Raw genomic sequence first — 13,135 nt, forward strand, 5'->3', positions numbered from 1 at the left:
AACGCTAATACTACATCAATAACATGCACGTGTTCAACGTGTTCAACTTACTAAAGACACAACAGCATCAACAGCATGACTTTAACACTGGACAATATTATTTAAAAAAAACACAAACAAAACAAAAAAAAATTCTCGTGATTTTTATATAAGGAACACTCTATAGTACTAATACGCAGAGCTGGGCAGTCCATCGCGGGGGCGGAATGGTCCGTCCCTCCGTCCCGGATGGATGGCCATTTTCGGGATGGAGGACAGAGGACTAAGCAAGGGCAGAGGAGGATTTTAGTCGGGCCCAATAATCGTCCCTCATGTGTGTGACGTGGTCGTGAGGCGGCCAAAGTTCATCTCAACCTACTTAACCCAGAAGTGGGTGCTCATAAGGTAAGCGGATTTGAAAAGTCAATTAGCATCTCTTCCGCGGTATCATGCACGGACGCCTTTTTTTTAGGGTGGGTGAGGGCGGACGTAAGGACAGAACCGCTTTAAAAGGATGGGGTCGGAGGACAATAATTTTTATGAATAAGGCCCATGAGGGTACCGAGGTCCCGGACAGAGGATGGAGGACGGACCGGCAAAAAAGGGTCAGGTGCACAGCTCTGTTAGTGTGTGCTTTCATTTTCCAGGAGCAAAGGTAATTGTTTGACAATATTTATGCAACTTATGCTCATCATTTTGATTTTATTTAACAGTGTACATAATGATCACGATATCAAAGTGATTCAACACATTTGACTTACATTAGCATTACTGTGGCAGAAATGACAAACCCATTTTTTGTGTATATGGTGAGGGGCGGGCACCACGGTAAGGAGCGTTGCTGGCCGGCGTGGCGCATCAGGACGGCATGTGCCGCAACGGCAAGGCGCCTCAAATTGAAAAATGTTGTAATTGAGAGTGGTGGAGCCGTGTCATCAGACAAGAGCCTCCCATAAGAAAGGAGCTGGTGGAGTGATTGAGTGCTATTTTCCCTGAGTGATTTACATGTAACGGCATGAGGACAATGGAGGACACCTTGATAAATGCTAGCTCCACATATGTAAAAATTTGCTCTTCATTCCTGGCAACAAAAGGACTTTGTAACATCTATCCATCCATTATCGATACCGCTTATCCTCACAAGGGTTGCGGGCATACTGGAGCCTATCCCAGCTGTCATCGGGCAGTAGGCGGGGGACACCCTGAATTGGTTGCCAGCCAATCGCAGGGCACATAGAGACAAACAAACATACACACTCACAATAACACCTAGGAGCAATTTAGAGTGTCAAATTAACCTACCATACATGTCTTTGGAATGTGGAAGGAAACCGGAGTACCCGGAGAAAACCCACACAGGCACGGGGAGAACATGCGAACTCCACACAGGGAGGCCGGGGCCGGAATCAAACCCACAACCTCTGAACTGTGAGGCGGACGTACTAACCAATCGATCACCGTGCCGCCCGACTTTGTAAAATATAGTGTATATTTTTCTCATTGTACATACAGCTCACAGCATCAATTCCGAATTATTTTTGTAAGTTTGATCTTTATTTCATTTACCGTATGAAAATATAGGAGGAAAATGGCGCTGACTTGTCTCCTTCAAACTGGAGAAGTGCAGGTATGAAGGATGAGCTTAATTATATCTCTGCAGAGTCCATCTAACACTGTGATCAGCTCTGTGAAATAAGCCCTAGTCCTGACACAGTTTGACCCAGAAAATGTTAAAATGACACTTTTGGCGCTAAAGTCAAGTATTTAACACTGAAATTTTAACAGTTCCATTTTATCATTTGATCATGATTTATTGCTGCAATCACGTTCATTGTGCTGCTCCATCTGATGTGCCAGTCTTTGTCACTCAGTGGCACTATAATACAGTCATCCAAACACAAACAAAGAAGAGTAGGACTTCTACTGCTACTGTAAGTGCCTCAGTAAGATGTTGTAAAGTTAGTCATTTTTTGTAGAGGATAAAGACTATAGCGTCGATGTCCTGTAAAAAACACTTATCTCCAATTTAGGAAACTTTTTAAATTTTCACATTAATGCGATGTCTGTAACGCGGAAACACCATTCATGTAAAAATAAGAAAATGAAAAAAAATGGAAATAGGTGCTTTTCACATGACAGCGACAATATGCATGTGAGTATTGGTGGGTCTATTCGCGTTCAACATGCAGCCCTTTATCTCAAGTTTGCGCTTGCATGTCGAAGCAAAAGAAACAAAAAATCGTCCAAATTAGGGCTCAGACCACAAGAAATGTGTAAGTCGGGCGATCTCATATCTCAATCAGGTTTCCATCCAAAGTTAGGCTTTCAAAGTATGTAGGGTTTCAAGTCAAGCAAGAGCTAGGGTTTTACTTTCAATCACTAACCAAGATTTTACACCCTGTTTTGAAACCCACACTTGACAGTAGACCACAGAGCCTGGCAAAGTACGGCCGGGGGGGCCGCTCACAGTCTCTGACCCTGCTCTGACAGTGTCCATGAAGTCAAAGTAAAATGTAAAATATGCGCTGCTTTTTATTTAAAGTTGTGCGTTTTATGTACACACACACGTGTGGACGCTAGTACAAGCAAGATAGCAAACAAGAGCTATGACTCGTGTCTGAAGTGTTGCCAATTTAGCAATGTTTTTAATCTCTAGTATAGATTCTATACTGATTTGAAACTGTAATGCGAAACTTGAACGCTGGTTGGAAAACCTAACACAGACTTCAAACCCTATCTTGAAAACCCTAACCCAAAGATGAAATCAAACTTGAAATACTATCTTGAAACCCAAAGCCTGTCTTGAAACCATAATTTGAGTCCTATGAATGGATACCCTACTTTTAAACCCCAACCCAGAAACTTGTTACTTGAAACTCTACCACATGCTTGAAACCCTAACTTGAAAATGTATTTTGAAACCCAAAGCCTGGATTGAAACTCTAATTTGACACCCTATCCCTCTTTTGAAACCCTTACTCTGGATAAAAACCCTATTTTGAACTCTAAACCAAACTTGAAATTAATTTGAAATCCTCTCTTTAAACCCTATTGTTGGTTTAATATTACAGCTTCCATCCCCTCCTTTGGATAAAAAAGAAGCCATTATTGGAACCCTAATTTGAGGCCCTAATCCAGACTTGAAAGCCTAAATTGAAACACTTCCACATTCTTGAAACCCTAATCCTGTCTCTCCTTTGAAACTCAAAGCCTGGCTTGAAACACATATTTGAGACCCTACTGCTTGTTGGAAACCCTTATCTATATCTTCAAACCACATCACAGACTCAAAACTATATCCTGAAAACCTAATTAAGATTTAAAACCCTAACTCTGGATGGAAACCCTACTTTGAACCCCAAACCAGCACTTGACACAGTAACGTGAAACTCCTCCAGATGTCTCAAAAACCAACCCTTGCTTGAAACACAAACAAACCTAAACCCTACTTTGAAATTCAAAGCATGATTTGAACCCTTAATTTGAGACGTTAGCACTTTTTTGGAACCCTAATCACTTTCTTGAAACCCTAACCTAGACACACAACCCGAATAGAAAACCTGACCTGATTTAAAACCCTGTCCCTACCCCATACTTGAAACCCTAAAGGCTTAACGAAAGACTTCCAGATGCTTGAAAACCTAACCTTGTCTTAAAACCCAAACGTAAACCCAACTTTGAAACCCAGAGCACATCTTAAAACTGTAATATGAGACCCTAATGTTTGCTAGAAAGCCTAATTCCTGTCTTGAAACACTAAATCAGACTCAAAACCCTAATAGAATCCCAAACTTGAAATCCAGACCATGGCTTCAATTTTGACTTATTTTCTTATTGTCGAAGAATTACTTAAATTATTTAATAAGACAAATGTACAAAGTGTACATTTAAAATGAATAAATCATTTTCAATTTAATTGCTTTATGTTGCCCGTGGGCTATACTTTACCCCATCCCTGCTCTAAAGACAACATGTTGTGTCACATCAGCACGTCGCATCCTCTGCGGGCACCCACACTGCTGCTTTTCCTTTTTTTTCTCTCGCAGATGCTCAGGAAGCCTCGCGTTGCCCTCAACCCGACCTTCACATCTCATCGGCCAATGGGATGAGCTCAAACGAGCTGCACGACTTCACGTTTTCGCTTACTTTATGATTATCTCAGCAGTCTGCGCAGTGAAGCTGCTTCTACTCCTCGCTGGAGTGTTTTCTCCCCGGAATGTTGTGTTCAAGGTGCATCTGTCACGAAGGCGCTCGCTTTTATTTTTATTGTTGCAGTAAAAGAATAGAATTCTCAGTTTTCATCCACATCAAAGAGAATACAACCTGGTTTAAACTTTAAAATGCTGTAAACTGATGCTAACTAAGATAGCTACAGCGCTGTCAACCTATAGAAATTCAAACCCAGAACAATTTATCTGAATTTTCAAAATTCTCTCAAGAACATTACCATGCACACACACGCACACACAGCCAGACCAGGGACGACACGGATCCGAGCAGCAGCACGGCCACCGCAGGTAAACAAGCAGTGTCTGTCTGTTAAAATCCAAACCGAGACAGTTACATTTTTCTTTCACCAACTTTTAATCAGAAGGGTTCACTCTCTCTTGTGTGCTTGCTTGAAGCCGAACGCCCTCGGAGGAGATAATGTTAGAAAACAGGCGACTTTTCTGACATAACTTTTACTTTGAAGGGGGAATTGCAAACTTCCTGTTGAATTTAGCTGGGAATTGTCAATGTATGAAATGTAGGTTTTGGCAACTTGGTAAACAAGCCATCCTAGCTTGTTATTAGGATGCATGCATGCATCCAACTTTAGAAGCAATATTACGCTCTGCACTTACTGTGATACAAAATCTGTGGACTGTTAAGCTGAAACCTGTATTATCAAAATGTTTTTAAAATAATATTTGTGATCAATTTATGCTACACAATACTTACCATGGTGTTTTTGAAATCCTGCACACAAGTAAAACAATTTTGAAAAAACAAAACGAAACCAATACTAAAACGAAGTGTTTTTGATAAAACGACAACTAATAAAAAATAATAAAGCCACCATGAAAATCTCCTGCACAGTGGAGGGAAGAGGCATGGACGCTGGCCATCATGCGTCGAACGCCACCGCCAGTGGTGTGCGTGCGTGTGTGCGTGCGTGTGTGTGTAGTGGTGGTGGTGGGAATGGGGGGAGATGAGGGGCAGGAGGGGGAACGGCGGCCGTTACGTGCTGAAATGTGATCATTACTGCGGGGTTGGTTCACCATTCCTGAAATTGATGGGCCGTTCAAGAATCTCCGGAAATTTCACCATGACGCTTGTCCCACCATCTACTTACATCCATACATGTGGAAATATAGTTTCAATGAAAAGGCGATAAAATACTCTATCCGTATTTTGGCCCTATGGCCTCCATAATCTGTGCGAATGGCTGGGGTTTCCTTTGTTTTGGTGTTTAGTTAGAAGCGGGTGGTTTGCGCCGCTGTGGACCTGAACATAGTCTTCTAGCTTTGTGGCCAATGGAAGCGGCTGCTCTCATTCCCATTAAATTTGGTGTGTGAAGACAACACAGTCTTTGACACGATGGAAGCAGAAATTGTTTTGCAGGAGCCCATGCAGGAGATCAAACCATGTAAAGTACGCTTATAAGAAACTGCAAGCAGACCTCCAAGTTGGCCAGGGCTTCCCTGCTGTGAAGTGGGGGCGGGTTGTTGTTTAAAGGGAGTTAGAGAAGCCGATTGGCTGGGAAGCAAGTCAGCTGTGTTTACATCCACAATAGCACAAAGCGTCCGTTTATGACTGCACCGAGCTGCATGCATCTTCGAAAATACCAAAAGTAATGTAACCCGTCCATGTGCAGATTTACGCCACGCCGTGCACCGACTTGCGCTGGGCACGAATATAGAGCACTATCTGTCAGTGTATAACAGTACACAGGTATAACAATATATGACAGTGTGTGGAACGTATGCGATAAACAAGTGAAAGCAGACAACTGTATGTGACAGCTCGAAAGAGTCTGTATCATTCCGTAACAATGTCCAAGATACCAGTTGGATCTGGTACCAGTAACAGTACCGTGGTAGTATGTAACAGAATGGAGGCCAAACATATATAACATTGTATGTACAGTAAAAGCATGTAGCCGTATATAACAGTACGCAATCGAGGTTGTTTGCACTTCTGATTAACGAAACTGACACTGATGTTGACTAATTGCTGATGATGTCGCTGACATTTCTTCAGGACAGCATTGTGTTTTTTTTTGTTTTGGTTTTTTTTTATCACAGGAGAAGGGAATGCTATGTGTATTACGTAGCTGCGGCAGGATGCAACGAGTTGAGCTCGCTGCCAAGCAGGCTAAAGTTGAAGGTCGTCCTCCTGAGCCGCGGATTCAAGCATGGAGTGAGCGAGCGAGCAAGGGAGCCTTTAACTCACACAAGACGCATAAAGCTGGCGACGGTGCCCGACCATGTAAGTGTCCAAGCATGTTATTCATTTGTCCTGAATCTCCAGCTGCAGCCCATCAAGCGCAGCCATCAATCACAGCACCGGTGATTCACTCATAATCTCGATCTGCTTCCTCCCAGTGCAGCATCAGGACCACCACGCCCAAGACCCTGACAACGAGCGACACAGTCTGAAATGTGTCAAGGCCAAGCAGCACATTTTCATGCATCGAATGCATCTTTTTTTTTTTATAGGCCAAAATACATTTGGGTTGAGAATAGCTCACTTCAAATCAAATTAAATTTATATAGCGAGTATCATTAATTAAAAATGCAACACAACAACATATAAAAGCAAACACACCCATACGAACACACGCACTCGTACACCCCCCCACCCCACACACACACATAGCATATATCAAGTGATAGTGTAGGGCAGGGGGTCACCAACGTGGTGCCCGCAGGCTTCAGGTAGCCCCCAAGGACCACATGAGTAGCAAGCAGCAATGTTCTACAAAAAAGATGACCGATGATGGGACATTGTGGTTTCCTCGAAATGTTGTAGAAGTGATTTGAAAATGTTGAACATAGGCAGAGATTTATAGAGAAAATATTGCATATTGATATCTTTCCTAATTATTGGGAGAAATCATCATCAGCGTCTTCACATAAATGAACATCATACATTCTTAATCATAACATAGAATAATGTTATTAAAGGTCATTTGAGCACATTTTTTCTCAACGGATGCTTGCCTCAGTTGTACCTTCCGTTGCAGTTCTAAGGCAATTTGGCGAGTCCAGACTTTCAGTTCAGCGGTTAGTGCTCTGCGCTTCCAATCGATATGAACCGATATGAAATACTTTTATCATGCAATACCTTTAAGTCATATCACCCAGTTCTATCCCTTAATGTGACAGTAAATAGTGTTTTGGGGACATAGTATAGCATTTCAACATCACTAGCATTACCTTATCTCTTCTAGTAAACAAGTTGAGATGATATCATTCGTGAAAAGTGATCTCTTGGGCTCGTTGCCTTAGAATTCCGCTCCGATCTGCAGATTTATGGCGGCGAGGACGGGGTGTTCCCGGAGCGCCCCCTTTGCAGCGATGCGGGCTATGCAGCTGCCACGCATAGCGGCGAAGCTTAGTGACCGCTCGACCTCGCCGTTGTCGTGGTGGCGGGTGGGACGGCTAACAGCGAGAAGGTGACGTGAAGGCCAAACATCCAAATGTCAGTGTTCCAAGACTCACTCGCTCTCCATTTACAGCTGCTAGACTTGAAACAAAATCGCATGGGCTCAACCGCTCTTGCTCCCATACAACACTGCTGACTATTGTTGCCGCTGTTCACATTCACATCTCCATTAAATTCATTACATGACCACAAACGCATGCAAACCAATGTATCACCTTGGCCATCCTCCGATTGTTTAGGACACTGCATGTGCGTATGTGTCATAAATGTTCTTCACGGTTTTTCTCCGTCGGTTTGGCTCATTTCCTGAATCAGAGGTGACATTCTCAAAATAACTTGGACAAATCCACACACCACCTCGCAATCATTCACAACAGAATGTCATTTGTCATTGATGTCATCAAATTGAAAATCTCCTCGTACATGTCTCAAGTGTCTCAGAGCATCTTTGCGATGGTTTTGTACTTCATACAAGTAGCCTACAGTTAGCACACTGAGCGCACATTTCGCACATTTTCCAAATAAATAGATCTTTCTGATCTAAACCAATGGGTCGATTCTCAGTCTAATGGTTGTTCTCTCCAAAATATGACAGCATGATTTCATTGTGTAAGCCAATCGTCTGTTCAATTGTCAAAATTAGTCAAGAACATAATACCATGAACACTTTACTGTGTATCAGTTCCTCGGCACATTTGATAAATGTTCATAAAATGGCGCTACTACCACCGTACTCTCATTACCTCAATCTGGTTGCGGATGTTTGTTTTCCCAGTTAGAGGTGGAGAGTGTATGAACAACTCAAGACCAGAGGTCTCTGCTCCATGCAATGGATGCTCCGTGCGATGACATCACAGCGGATCGGTGTAGGGGATGGGTTGGGACATTTGCACCACACCTTGTAGCTGTTATGTCCTTGCTTGTGTTGTGTTTGCGGTTGCCTTGTGTATGATGTGTGCTGTATAAATGAAGCTGCTCTGCCTTGCCATGCCTAACAAGATCGGATTCAATAAACAGTCCGAATTGGGCATCGTGTCCTGCAGTGTGAACACAAGCTTAGGCTGACATAGTAGTAAAATAACTAGAAATGCATGTTCATAGACGATTACATTCTCCGATTGTTTACGATAATCTAAATATAAATGTGTCACATAAGAACTGAACAAAACAATCAAGTGTATGTTGGGCGGGTGATGATTGATGTACAACAGTAGTTAAATGACTAGAAACGCAACATATTATACAGTTGTTTTATTTTGGTAGTGTGTGCCATTATAATTGTCCTACAAAACAATCTGGTGCCCAGTGATGACTGTTTTAACAGCACTTTTACTATTCACCTGTCGTCAGACATGGCCGCTTCATTTGGGATAGCTTGTTCGTGTGCGTACGTGTGTGGGGTGTGCGTGTGTGTGTGCGCGCGCGTGTGCGTGCGTGTCGGCTCATGTAACACGAACTGCCACACATACACGCAAACACACAAACAGACAAACACACATTCTGGAAAGCGACAAGTGTCTATTATTTATTGCAAATGTTTGCAATGTTGCCATGTTTTATGGATGACAGAGGAGACGCATGCCGGTGCATGCAGGTGCAACATATACACACATGCACACACATTCACGTGCGCACTTGCACAGGCACGCATGCACACACTTAGCATTTGTGCTAAGGTCAGTAATGCCGGCCGGGCTTCGAACGACACGCTCCACTGTGGCCGTCACCTGTCTCAAAGTGTTAACCTTTTGTCTTTTGACACACACGCATGTACACGCACGCGCGCACACACACACACACACATATAACTCAGTCGACCTCTGCCAAGGCCCAACGAAAGTTGGGGAGAAGATAACTATGGGGGATGGTGACTCGAACAGAATGCTGCATTAATACAACTTTATTGAGTAGATAATCGCCAGACATTTTGCTCATTTCTGTTGTGCAAGGTAGCAGTTATTATGAACAACTGGTGAGGAACAATTGCATTACTCTAACTGTCATAGTGGGGGAACACTGCAATTCTGCTATTTGTTTGCTGCTATTTACTCTTTCACTATGCCAGTATGACTGTTGTAAAGACCCGTTTATATGCTGTAACTATTAAGATCATCAAATTATTCATGCCAAAATTTCCCCTCAGAAATTATGAACATATTTGTTTTGAGTTGCTTGCTCATGCTTGGCCGAGCATGTTGAAGCTTGTTCGACATTAGTATTAAGTTACACTTTAAGAAAAGCGACTTGTATTTTTTGCGGCCTAAAACAGCAATTTAAGTTGGAAACACTTAAAAGGTAATTGCTGACATTTATGACAACAATGTTAGCTTAATAAAGCAAGCAAGTTGTTTTTACTTATAGTTTTAAACCGTTCAGTGAACTCTATTGGTTTAGTAGGAAATGCAAGAAAGCCAATTTTCACAACACCAAAATTGAAAATATATAGTTGAATTGCCAAATTTAAAATGTTATCAAAGTTTGTTGCCTTGGAATTTTGTTTTTATGCAACATTTTCTTTTTTCTTTTTCACAGAGTAGCGGCTAATACTGCAGGGGAAACTATAAAATTATTAATATCAAAAGAGTCAGTTGTTAGTGGTGGTTAATATTCCTCTCCGGTTCAGTAGGTGAGGATACCTTTTATTTAAAGAAGATAAAAAGGCAAAAATTCCGTGCCAGCTGGTGATGATAATACATCCAGATTATACAAACACTGCTCCCAAACATTCCACAGCGTTGGTTGAGGCATGTCTACTGGAAAACGTGATCAACAAATTGATGATTCACATTTTGAGGAATGAGAAACAGGGAAGGAGTGGAGCTGGCTAGATCCATACAATGGGAAAAAGCAAGCCAAGTCAAGTTTATTTATGTAGCGCTTGATTACACAAGTAAAGGACTGAGAGAAAGGAACGTTTTTAATGTCTTTTCTTGTGACCACAACTCAGTAAAGACTCCATGTGTGCCATTTACTAGCAACTCATTCCGACATCCACATGTAGAAGTACATGTGTTAGCCATGTGTCATACTGTAGATCCTTTTTGAAGACCCGCCAACAGCCATACCCATAACTCCTTTGGGATTCCCAACTAGGAGTGTGCCCCCCAAATATCCGCTTCAAACCAAAGTGGTCTGTTCAAATCAGAGCCTGGCTTCTTGAGACATTTTTGTACGTCTTGTCATAAGAGACATGTCCATCCAATTTCATGTCCAACAACATGTAAAGCTGGTGTCAGGGGATGACTGGGTGCATTTTGGCGTATTGTGTTTGAGACCCCAAAAATACAACCATTTTCACCAAGACACAACATAAATCACATGGTTTAGGCTATTACAAGCTTTGGCATTACTCTAGTATCCGACCTGTCTAAGTTACCTGCTCCAGATTTGGTCTTATTTGGGGTGAACTCCCTGGAATCAGTTGCCACTTAAAAACCCAAATGACTGACTTCCTGTTTAATTTTGAATATGGGTCTTGAGACTTTTTGTGTGTCCACTTCTGATAGAAATGTCAACCAAATTCAGTTTATACTTAGTGAAGTGTTTATCTCAAACATGTACAGTACATGAAACCGAATGTCTATGAAATTGGTGCCAGCGGTGATTTTTTTTTTCAACTTTAAAGTCGTAAAATTCCCCTCAAATGGCCTCTTCAAACCACTTCCTCTGCAATTTTGTGCATGGGTCTTTGAGAATTTCATCATGCATCCTGTCACGACAGATAAATAAACTGAACTTCATGTTGATTGGTGAACCCGATGCTGAGGTCTGATTCAAATACGTGTGAATGGCCAAATTGACACTGGATAGGATGCTTTAAACAAAAATGGCTGACTTCCTGTTCAATTCTGGGTATGGGTGCTTGAGACTTTTTCGTGCATCCCATCATGACAGTCACGTCCACCTTTCATGTTGATCAACTCAACTAAAGACCGTTTCACACGGCAGGATTTTAAAATTGTCGACCGACTTCCAAACTCTGAGCGACCCCCACAAATAACTTGAAAAAAAAAAATCATGCGTATTACAGTTTTGAACGTACCATGTGTGGTGTGCAGCCACATGGCAAAATTGTCACTCATGAACCACATTCATTCACAGATACTCTCATGTCAGACGGAAAATCTCGCAAAACCCCTCGAGATTAAATGAAACTTCGGAGTGAACAAACGAGGCAGATGAAAAGGCAGAAGGGGTCTCAGGTCTTGTCTTGACGGTGGCGCTGGTTTGTGGATTATTTTTAGTGGGGAAAATTAACACAAATAGAAAATACGTTGGCCTCCGTTGTGCCATGACTGTTTTCATTTTGGATTCCCATCGCGCTTCTTCACCGCTCCGTCACCTCGCTTTCTGATTGACTGTCTATGTCCTCGGGGTACAGCAGACGCGGTGCAAAGTCGGGCCAAAAAAAATGAACATGTTGAATATCCCCGATTTGAGGTCGGAAGTCCTTGTGAGCGGCTGATATCATCCTGACCACACCACACACGACAGGATTATCTGATAAGATTATCTTTGGAGCCATTACGAGAGTCAGTGTTATGACTGGTTGTTATGTGATAGCTATGTGTAGCTATGCAGTTGCCATGATCCTTTTATGCTTGGTCCTTTATGATGTCATATATACATGAAGTCTTACAGTTTAAAAGTTTGAGTTACTCAGTGACATGTTGTTAGTACGTCACACCTTCTCCGAGTGACGATGCAAACCCTCTTCCGGTCCTGATCTCTGTTGTTACTTTCTATTTTTGTTGATAAAGACTTTTTACTCTTCAACTTCTGTGTCATGTCTGCGTATAGGTCCAAATCCTCATGTGACAGAACGTACTGACCAGTCGTGGACCCAGCAGACTCAGACGCAATCCCTCAAGCCGAAGACATCACCAACTGCTCCTAAACATCCCTCCACCTCCAATCAGGGAGTGATTGTCTCGGCGGGTGCTGCTTTGCCTTTTCACTGCAAACCTCTCATGTCGCTCCCCACGGTGGGTCGCAAGTCCCGGTCTGCCTCCAACCGCCCTCAGCCTGCCGACCACCCCCTAACCCTTCGTGTAAGTTCTGTCTTTTCTTTTACGTCTCTCTCATCTTTGCCATCTACTTGTTCTAGTTTTGCACATTCTCCTTCTAGTTTAACAGCCAATGTTTTGTTTTTAGACTCAGATTTTTCTGACTGTGAAGATGGCCATGATATAGTTAATCCCCTTTCTGATTCTGATTCTGACATTAATTTTGGGCTTCCTGTTTTTTAAGACCATGTCAGTTTTTGTCACATTTTTCCGATGATGAGCCCTTAGTTTCCAATTCAGATTTTGACACTGATTTTGGTTTTCCCTGCAACTCGTTCTCTGCGTACTTCTTCACATAGTTCCGTTCATCCCGTTTCCTCTAGTTTACCTTCCTCACTATCTGTACTCCCAACCCCTCGTGTCTCGTGTGCGTCCCAACCTCTATGGTTGCAAGCTGAGGCGGGGCCCCGTGCCGGCTCCCCGGCAGTGCCAGGCCCCCT

Source organism: Filicampus tigris, chromosome 2 (genome assembly GCF_054856515.1).
Source record: "Filicampus tigris isolate MCC_2025a chromosome 2, RoL_Ftig_1.0, whole genome shotgun sequence".
Taxonomy (NCBI): domain Eukaryota; kingdom Metazoa; phylum Chordata; class Actinopteri; order Syngnathiformes; family Syngnathidae; genus Filicampus; species Filicampus tigris.